This window comes from Chiloscyllium plagiosum, chromosome 16 (assembly GCF_004010195.1).
Source record: "Chiloscyllium plagiosum isolate BGI_BamShark_2017 chromosome 16, ASM401019v2, whole genome shotgun sequence".
Classification (NCBI taxonomy): Eukaryota; Metazoa; Chordata; class Chondrichthyes; order Orectolobiformes; family Hemiscylliidae; genus Chiloscyllium; species Chiloscyllium plagiosum.
This window is the reverse complement of record NC_057725.1, coordinates 35,363,243-35,374,112: the sequence shown is the minus strand read 5'-3', so window position 1 is coordinate 35,374,112 and position 10,870 is coordinate 35,363,243. Positions and strand designations below refer to the sequence as shown.

Here is a 10,870-nt window from a genome sequence, read left to right as displayed (position 1 = left end):
AAGGAGAACTACCAAAAGACCAACAGATGCTTGCCGCTAGTGAGAACTCTGAGAGGTACCTGTCCAGAGAAGGAGTTTGCACAGAGAAGAAACATTGACTCTGATTCAAGAGCAAATCTACAGAAGAAGATAGAAAGAGAAGATTCGACAGTTGGCTGGTTCTGAAATTTGAATTTTTCAGTATATCTTAATTGGGGGTTTTATCGGACTAGTATTGTGGAGAGGAAGGTAAAAGATAGGTTAGAGAAAGGTGTTGTAAGTAGTTGTTAATTAATTATTCTCTGTTAGACTTAAAAAGAAATGAACTTGTTAATTTTTACTTTAAATGGTGACTTTTGGGAATAGTTCCTTGCCTCACGAATTTTAACAGATTATAGCACGGGTCAAATCATGTCCGTGTTGCTGGGTTGAAAATAGTGGGGGGGGGGGCGGGGGGGGGGGGGTTTTACCCTGTGTCGTAACATTGAAGATGCCATCTTGCAGATGGGATATTAAAACATGGTCCCATCTACCTCCATGTACCACAGAAGAGTTTCTATGGCATTATGTTGAAGATTAGGAAAATCCTCCCTAGCTCGCTGGCCAATATTTAATTCTCAACCAGTACTGCTGAAACTGATTATCTGCTCATAATCATATTTAGGCTTAAGAGCATATTAGCCATTCAGACCCTCAAACCTGCTCTGCCATTCAATACCACGGCTGATCATTTGCCACTATGCCATATTGGCTTGCTATCTCTATATCCCTGGATATCATTATTAAGCAAAAACCGATCAATCTCTATTTGGAACTAATGACTGAACATCAACATTCCTCTGGGGTCAAGAATTGCAAAGATTCATCACCATCCAAGTGAAGATGTTCCTTCTCATCACAGTCTGAAATGTCTTGCCTTTTATTCTGATCCTGTGTCCCTTGGTCCTGCAGTCAGGGCAAATATTTTTCTGCATTTACTCTATCATTTTGAAACTTTTGTAGGTTTTTAATGTGATCCCCTTTCAAGTATCAAAAATTTAATTGCAGAGAGCACAAGCCAAGTCTTCTTAAACTCCTCTGGTAGGTCAGTCCCAGCATCCCAAGAGTCTGTCTAGTGAACCTGTGTTCTCTTTGATGAGTATATCCTTTCTTCAGCAAGGGGACCAGAATTGCACACAATTCTCCAGATGCAGTCTCAATAGTTTTCTATACAATTGAAGCAAGACTTCTTTGCGCCTGCACTCTTTTGCTCAAGCCTGTGTAAATTGAATGCATGTTTTCTACATTACAGCAGTGATTATGCTGTAATAAGGATTTCATTGACTGGAAAGAGTTTTAGGATGGCCTGTGGTTGGAAAATATGCTATATGAACAAAAACGTCTTCTCATTTAAAAGCCCCTTGAATAGGCATACACTATTTATACAGCCAGCAAAGGAAATAACCTCAAGTAAGAATGAAAAGATTAAAAATGTAAACAAAATTTACAAATGCAAAGAGAAACTATGAAGTTACATTAGTAAGAAGTAATATTCTACAAACAGAAAAATAACAAATTAAAAATGAAGATAGAGATGGGGCCACTAGGGGTGAGCATGATAAACTCAGAGGTGCTGAGGGTGAAATTTCCAAAACACGAAATAATTATTTTTACTTCATTTTACCAAAGGAACAAACATGGTGAACATGGCAGCGAAAGAAAACTCAAAAACAATTTAAGTTAGAAAATGTGGGGAAGGTTTTAAAAAAATGCTGAACTGCTCAAGGTTAGTGGGATTAAACCCCTGGAGAAATTACATTAGTGCATGTTAAAAATAGGAAGAGATAGCAGAAGCAGTGGGCAGACTCTTGTGCTGTGCCTCGGAGCAGAAACCAAGCCAGGCGAGGAATTTGATGAGAGGCCATAAATCAGATTCCTGAGGTGAGATGAGAGGCTTGTAATTAATTTCTGGGAAGTTTAAGGAAGGTTCAGCTTTCTGACAGCAAGCAGTGTAAAGCCCTTTTGCTTACATCTGCATCTAAGTCATACTCAAATGCTCACCAGAATTATTTTTCATCTCTCAATTAAGTTCTCTATGATTGAGAAATAGATGCCTTTTGATTGCTGAGTGCAAAGAAGGGATGTGCAGAAAGTGAAGCACTGCACATGCTGGACTTTGGTGTGAGTATGCCCTTCTTTGCCCTCTTTAGGGTATATTTGTCTATGCTATTGTTATTGGGTGGTGCTAGTATAAGTTTCATGAAGGATGCCCAAAGGAGGGAGGCTGAAGTGTAATGGATGGGAGTCAAGCCGGCTAGCCTGGCTATTTTTGGAAGTCTGTCTGGCCAAGGTTAACCAGTAAAGGGAGGCATGTTGACCAAGGTAGGGTCAGAATATTCAGCTGCAGAAGTCCACTCTGAGAGCCCGAGTAGTGTTTCTGATTTCTGAATATGAATGCCTGTCCTGCCACCCTTTTAAAATGGTGACAAGAGCTTCAACCGCTCAAGGTGCTAATGGAGCTGTCACCTTTCTGCCTGCCCATCCCATAGGATTTGTCATGCTCCTTGTGCTTGCATAATGAGCTGAGAACCATGTAATCAAGAAAAGGCAAGGCACTGCTGAGTGGAAGTAACACTTGCTGCTGAGTCAATCATAGACTGTAAAAATGGAAAAACAGAAGCATAAAACTGAATTTAAAAATGGGAATTGCCATGGAGGTCTGGTGAACAGCTGATGTGATTTCTAAATAGAAAAAGGGAGTTAGTGTATGCCGACAGAGATATAGCTGTCTTAATATCGCGTAGAAAGGATTTTAGAATCCTTACTCAAAGCTATAATTGAAAACATCCAGAAAGTGAAAATGTTATATCTGTAATGAACCATGAAATGGTGGCGGGGTTGAATAAATACTTTGTATCGATCTTCACAGTAGAGGACACTGATATTATTCCATCAAATAATACTTAATCAAGGGACAAAAGGGAAATAAACACAATGCTTATCAACTGAGAAAATATACCAGGGATACTGATTGGGCTAAAGGCCAATAAATCCCCTGGACTTCATTGGTTATTTCCTAGGATAGTGGTAGAAATAGGAACAGAGATATTGGGTACACTAATCTTTCAAGTATCATTAGTTTATGAAAATGTCCCAGAGAATTGGAAAACTGCTGATGTAACACCTTATTTAGATTAGGTTAGATTACTTACAGTGTGGAAACAGGCCCTTCAGCCCAACAAGTCCACACCGACCCGCTGAAGCACAACCCACCCAGACCCATTACCCTACATTTACCCCTTCACCTAACACCACGGGCAATTTAGCATGGCCAATTCACCTAACCTGCACATATTAGGACTGTGGGAGGAAACTGGAGCACCCAGAGGAAACCCATGCAGACACAGGGAGAATGTGCAAACTCCACACAGTCAGTCGCCTGAGGCAGGAATTCAACTTGGGTCTCTGGCGCTGAGAGGCAGCAGTTTTAACCACTATTTAAAAAGGCTAGTGTACAAAAAACAGGTAACTCTGGGCCAGCTAGCTCAACATCTGTTATTGAACAAATGTTAGAATCTGCTACAAAGGATGCAATAGCAACAAATTTAGAAATACTTGATCGAGTCAAATAGAGTCAGCATGGCTTCATGAAGGGAAATCATGTCAGACAAATTTAATGGAATTCTTTGAGGAGGTAACAAGCAAGATATATGAAGGGGAGCCAGTAGGTGTAATATATTTCAATTTCCAAAATGCATTCAGTCAGGTATTACATGTGAGGATACTTAAAAAGATAAGAGCATGTATTATGATGAATAGAGGATTTGCTAACTAAAAGAAGACAAGGAGTTGGGAAAAGGGGTCACAATTATTCATAGTATGTATATATATATCACTGACTTGTATGAGAGCTGTGAATGTACCATTGTTAACTTTGTATGCGACACAAAAATGGATAGAAGCCAAATGGTGAAGATGAAACAAAGGGTCTACACCGAGATGTAGGCAGGTTCATGAAGAGCTTGGCAGAAGGAATGCAACGTGGGAAAGTGTGAAGTTATGCACGTCGGCAGGAAGGTTAGAGAAGATCATTATTATTTAATTAGAAAAAGATTACAGATAGAATCATAGAATCCTGACGGTATGGAAACAGGTCATTCAGCTCATCGAGTCCATACCGACTCTCCAAAGAGCATTCCACCCAGACCCATCCCCCTACCCTATCCCTACATTTCCCTTGGCTAATCCACCCAGCCTACACAGCCCTGGACATTATGGGCAATTTAGCATGGCCAATCCATCTAATCTGAACATTTTTGGACTGTGGGATGAAAACTGAGCACCCAGAGAAAACCCACGCAGATACAGTGAGAATGTGCAAACCTGGTCCCTGGCAGTGTGAGGCAGCAATGGTAAACGCTGAGCTACCATGACAACCCTGGATAGCTACAGCATAGAGGGATATGGGGCTCCTCATTATTAATTCACAAAGAGCTAGTATCCAAGTTCATCCAGTAATAGGGAAGGCAAATGGAATGTTTGCCTTTATTTCAAAGTGAATGGAGTATGAAAATAGGGAAGTCTTGCTAAAACTATACAATGAACTAATTAGACCATACTTAGAATACCATGAAGAGATCTTGTCCCATTATTTATGGAAAGATATACTGGACACAATCCAGGTTGTCCTTGGCTCTGGAGTGATTTCCTCATGATGAGAGGTTGAGTAGGTGGGGCTGGTATAATTGGTGTTGAGAAGAATGATTGAAACATGCAATAATTTTATGGGGCTTGACAGGGTAAATGCTGACTGGTTGTTATCCATTGTGGGAATGTCCAGAACTAGAACGAAAGGGCATAACCATCGAGCAAAACGTCACTCATTTAAGACAGAGATGAGAAGGAATGTTTTCTCTCAGAAATTAGCGAATCCATGAAATTCTTTACCGCAAAGAACTGTCAAAGCTGTGTTGTTCAGTATATTCAAGTCTGAGGTAGACAGATTTTATCTGTAAGGAAATAAAGGGTTATGGGCAAAAGACAGGAAGTTGAAATTGAAGATTACTGGTTCAGCCATAACCTCATTTAATGCTGGAGCGGACTAAGTGGTCTAATGGCCTCATTCTGCTCCTGCATCTTATCACCTTATCAGCAGTGCTTTCAATAGAAATTGGATATTATGGGCTTGATCTGCCTCATTTTAGGAGCTAACAGAATGGGCAGATAAAGGTAATGCTGTAAATATAATGTATTGAAATTTTCAAGAAATCTTTGATAAGATAAGTCATAGTAGACTCCTGACTAAGGTCACAATACATGGAGTAAGGGGACAAATCACAAAATTATTGGAAAACTGACCTCAAAATATTATCAGTGAATAGGGGTTAAATGTATATTTCTCATTTTATCAAATAGTGAGATATGCTTAAACCACTGTTATTCACCACTTTCATATAGCATTCAAATTCCAATCTTAGAGGTAAAATATAGAAGTCTGTGGTGATGTTGAATTGAGGATTTTTGTGGCTAATGAGGAGGACTATGTTGAAGTACAGGAAAATATGAACAGATGTACAGAATAGATTTGTAGCTGGCAAATATTGATACTATTATGTAGTACATTTTGTCAGGTAAAATAAATGTTTAAATGAGCCAGAAAAACAGAGATCTGGTGTGTCACAACCACAGCAGGCACGTCCTTATAGTGGATGATGGACTGAAAATTAAATACTCCTTTTAACATTTTCCAACTGTTACAATTTAAAAGATAATCAGCTGCAAAATTTTAGTTTTAAAAATATCAAGTGTTAATTTATTTCACAACTATTGGTGAATGTTGTAGTGATCTCATTGCAGACCTGTTACTTGCTTGAAAATTCTCTTTCTAAAGTATAGGGGTTGAAAACTTAAAGTCTAAATTCAATAGTTGTGAAGGCTTCTGTAATTGGATAGTTGGATTATTTATCTATAGGTGGACTGAGCAGAACAAGTTCGAGGAAGGAACAAATACTCCTTTATTTCACTTTCATGGCATTGCAGACTGTTTCCTTGGTAGCCTGGTTCAGTATAACAGTCTTTTATTTGTTTTTCTTTTCTCTTTCTGCTGGTTCCCTCTCACTGATGCTTTCTCTCAGTGGTCTTCTTACTGTTCTATTTTAAGTTAGTATTTTACAGAGCTTTATACAGACCAAAACTTAAGTTGCCTGCTAAGTTAACTTTTGATAAATCATTGTTCCATGAAGCAAAGTCTATTATGCTGGAATTCCCCATGGACAGCTTTCCAGTCTCCTGTTTATTCTCAGAAGCTTTACATTTTCACACCTTTAGGAGGATCCATTGTGCTGTCAGAGAATTAGTCAAATTCTAAATGGCCTCCTATGTGCCTGATGCTGAGGTAATGTAAAAACCTGGCTGTCTTGCTGGCTGAAATTATCCACCAAGATAGTCACATGAGTCCTGGGAAGTAGTTTGTGGGATTCTGTGCTACTTTTGAGAGACAGAGTCGAAAAATATATTCACACAGTCATGACATGCACATACACAGATTAATAAGCCTATATATATAAAAAAAGCACTGGGATTCATTTCTAGAGGTATGTAACTGATAATGAGAGAGGTCTTGCTCATGGTAATCTTGCTTTGTGCACCCACTGTGCAGCCACAACCTTGTATTCCTCGTTACGTCTAAGCACCCTAAGATTTGTATGTCCTTGTTTGCTATGACCTGTCTGTCTGCTCATAAAACAAAGCTTTTCACTGTACTTAGATACATGTCAAAAGTCACACAACACTGAGTTATAGTCCAACAGGTTCATTTTGTGATTTTTGACTTTGTCCACCCAATCCAACACCGGCCCCTCCACATTTTGGGTACATGTGACTACAGTAAATCAAATCAAAGTTGTGTTAAATTTGTGTCAAACACAATTCAATCACAATTTGAACCATCTGACAAGTCTTTACAGATTACTAAAGACAGATGGAAGCTCTGATGAAGATCTGCAAAAACATCTATTAAATGATACCAAACCTGAGAAGTTACATATTTTGTGAATGGGGATCATTTTCTAAAAAATAAACAGCCAATTTGGTGACCTGAGAGAGGTTTTTAAGCTTATGAAAAAAATTCACAAATTTATATACCGAGGGTATTTTACTTGCAGGCAAGCCCAGATGCAGGGATCATAAATATTAGATTGTCATTAACAAGTGCAATAGGGAATTCAGGAGAAGCTTCAAGCGTATTGATGAGAAATAAAAACAGAAAATGCTGGAAATACATTGGTCAGGTAGCATCTGTGGAAAGATGTTTCAAAACTCATGTTTTTAGCACCTGCTTGTTTTTGATATGTAGATAGTGTCAGGTAGAACATGCAGAAGGAATTTGTGTAAAGCGTAAGCATTCACTAGCTGAAACAACTTGTTTCTTAGTCTGATAAATAATTTGAGTGGAATTTTGCCATCTATTTATAAAGTGTGGGGACAGGCCTGTTGGATAATGGTTAACATGCCACCTCTACTACCAAGAAAACTCACCCAGTTGCAAACAAAGCCAAAACTTGCTGGAAAAGCTCAGCAGGTCAGGCAGCATCGGTGAAGAGAAAATCAGAGTCAATGTTTCGGTTCTGGTGACCTGAGGAAGAGTCTGAGGAAGGGGCGCCAGATCTGAAACATTAATTTTGATTTCTCGTCACAGATGCTGCCAGACCTGCGGAGCTTTTCTAGCAAGTTCTGTTTTTGTTTCTGATTTACAGCATCTGCAGTTCTTTTACTTTACATTTAACTCATCCAATTGCCCTTAGTAGGAGCTAATAAGTTAAAAATCACACAACACCACGTTATCATCCAACAGATTTATTTGGAAGCACTAGCTTTGGAGTGCTGCTCCTTCATCAGGTGGTTGATATAACCTGGTGTTATGTCATTTTTAACTTTGTACACCCCAGTCCAACACCGGCATCTTCAAATCATAGGAGCTAATAGGTAAGCAAGGGTGAGATATTCAATGAATCACAGGCCTCGACAATGTCAACCAGGTCATTAGAAGTCGCCAGCCCATTGGAGGCAGTGACTTGAGGTCTGTCTATTTCTTGGGACACCCAAAGATGAGAAATTAAATGGTTTTAATAGCCATTTTATCGTTTGGGGAGGCATCATGGGGAAGGGAGCTTAGAGGCAATACAGAAGAGTCTGGCTTCATAAGGGTCACCCCCATTTGGCTAATACCCATTCCTCCGATTGCCCTTAGAACAAGGAAGGCAGCTCACCATGGTTTTCCAGTAGCAAATCTAGTCACCTTTCCTGACTGCCAGAGAAGCATGTAAAAGGGGAAATCCTGATGTGAGGATCAAAATAGACATGAGTTGACAAATGAAGTATCTAAACTGGTATTGTGCCAGGAACATCACCATGGATCCAGAATTCAATTGCTGAGGTGGTGTGTTGGGGTGAGTTCTTCTCCAGTGCTAACTCATCCAGTGAGCTTCCAACACCTCTCTCACTACTGACAGGGAGAGGAAAATCACATTCATAATAACATTTTCATAAGGTCATGCTGCCCTCTGCACCGATCTCCGTATTCTAGAAAAATCTCTTTGCAGCAATGGGCATTTTTTTAAAAGTAAGTTTTGAAGTGAGTGGTTAACAAAAAAAAAGCAATATTATGCTAAATTATAACAGCAGGTTACATTTTTATAATGTTTTTACCTTAGTAAAATGTATCAAAGGCATTCACAGGAATATTATCATTTGACACAGATCCTTGTATGGAATATCTGGTTAGATGACAACATTTTTAGTGATAGATAATTTTGTCAAAGACAACTTAGTCATAGATAGTCACAGACTTTATTCAAAGTGTGCAGGGATGTGCAGATTCTTTGAGTTAGCCAAGGTAAATGTGGAGTTTTGGGGATAGGATGGGGACAGGGTCTAGGTCTGGGTCTGGTTCTGGGTGGAATGTCCTTCAAAGGGTTGGTACAGACTTGATGAGCTGAATGGCCTCTTTCCACACTTTATGGATTCTATGATTTGATGATTTAGACTTTAAGGAGTATCTTATAAATGGAGAAAAAAGTGGCAAGTTGGAAAGTTTTGGAGAGAAAATTCCAGGGCTTAGGGACTAGACAGCTGAAGGTTTGGCTGCTAATGTTGTAACGATTAAAATAGGGGAATGAAGAAACATTAAATCATGATAGCAATGTGATACTGTCCAGATAATCTGTTTTAGTGATGTTGGTTGAAGGGTACATATTGGCCAAGACACTGGGGAGGGAGAGCTCCTATGCAATCTTTTGCAATAGTGTAATGGGATCTTGAACATTCACCTCCAACAGCCAGATGGGACATTGATTTAATTACTTGTACACCTGTCCTTTTGGTCTCCTCAGTCAGTCTTTATTCTGTATACACACGCTTTAAAGAGTAAGAAGTAACAAGTTTCACTGTGTTAAAATGTTAGCATATTTCATGGAAAAAATTGCGCAAAGCCCCAGTGTTTCTTGGAATATAGAGAAACATTGATTATCTGAATGCCATGGATGGGCAGTATTTCATTCGGATAATTGATTATTCGGTTAATTGATTCAATGCCTCTTCCCTTGGAGTTTTCTGAAGTTTCCTTTTTTCTTACTCTGCCTGCTTTGCTTCCTCTCTCTGTCTCAGGGTTTATTTCTGAGCAGAGACATACTTGTGTGTAAGGAATCTGCAGCATTGCTGTAGCCTCTCCCCGCTACTTCAATGTGATTGACAGAGTGGACACTTGTTACGTCCGCTCCCCGTTCAGGAGACTAGGCAGCAGCCACTTTGCGACACCGCCCACCCCACCCTTCCCCGCGCAAAACGCTTCTGCCAACCCCCTCCCCCCGCAACGTGCCCCTACTCCCAAAATGGAGACAGCAGTCGGACTCAGCCATACTGTTGCTGCCTTTGGGGTCTCAAAATAGTACACGTATGCGAAGCCACATACACGACATTTTGACAAGTTCCCACTTTGCCCTGTACAGGACAATGTTGGAGAGATTATCTGGGGAAGGGGTGTTTAGGGTACACTTATGCATAGAACTCCAGAGAAAGTGTGGGAAGAGAGAGATCAGCCACTTGGAGATGGTGCCTGGGCTCCCGACAATGCCCAGGACTGTTCTCGGCAGCATTTCAGTAAGGCAAATTCACTTTTAGTCTTTGTAAACAGAAGATGTAACACCTCTTTGATGTAATGTTTCTATCGGAACCTTGAGATCTTCTTCGGATAATCCAAAATCCGGATAATTGATATTCGGATAATCGAGGTTCCTTTGTATTTTCATGTTAAGCAGAAATTACTTAGAGTAGGAGACTATACAATGTGTTTTTGCTTTAAATCTAAAAAGCAGCAAATGAAAAGTGTATTTATGTGTGTTGTGGTGATGGTGCTGGGGTTTATGGGGAGGTGCAGTCATGGAGGTGATTTCTTTAACAAACAACAAAATTAATAATTTTTAAGATAAATAGCAGTCCAGTCAGTCTAGTCTCACTATAGATGATTGAAACAATTTGCAATTCCTGCATTTCTTCTTTGCTGATATTTTCAGCAAATCTCTTGTTAGAAGCATTGATAGAACAATTATTTGGAGGTTAAAAAGCACAACAGAGCAAAATAAAGTAAACAAGACATTGGTTAGGCCACTGTTGGAATACTGCTCCTTGGATGCTGCCTGAACTGCTGTGCTCTTCCAGCACCACTAATCCAGAATCTGGTTTCCAGTATCTGCAGTCATTGTTTTAACCACTGTTGGAATATTGCATACAATTCTGGTCTCCTTCCTATCGGAAAGATGTTGTGAAACTTGAAAAGGTTCAGAAACGATTTACAAGGATGTTGCCAGGGTTGGAGGATTTGAGCTACAGGGAGAGGCTGAACAGGCTGGGGCTGTTT

General features: G+C 39.7%; 1 long non-coding RNA gene across 2 annotated transcripts in view; it reads left to right on the top strand.

Moving 5' to 3' along the window:
* Nucleotides 1-2,096: 2,096 nt before the first annotated feature.
* Nucleotides 2,097-10,870, top strand: part of LOC122558047 — a 143,932-nt gene continuing 135,158 nt past the window's right edge. For both annotated transcript variants that reach the window (XR_006314020.1, XR_006314021.1), the window contains exon 1: nucleotides 2,097-2,139. This is a non-coding gene — a long non-coding RNA (uncharacterized LOC122558047). The remainder of the gene's footprint in view (nucleotides 2,140-10,870) is intronic.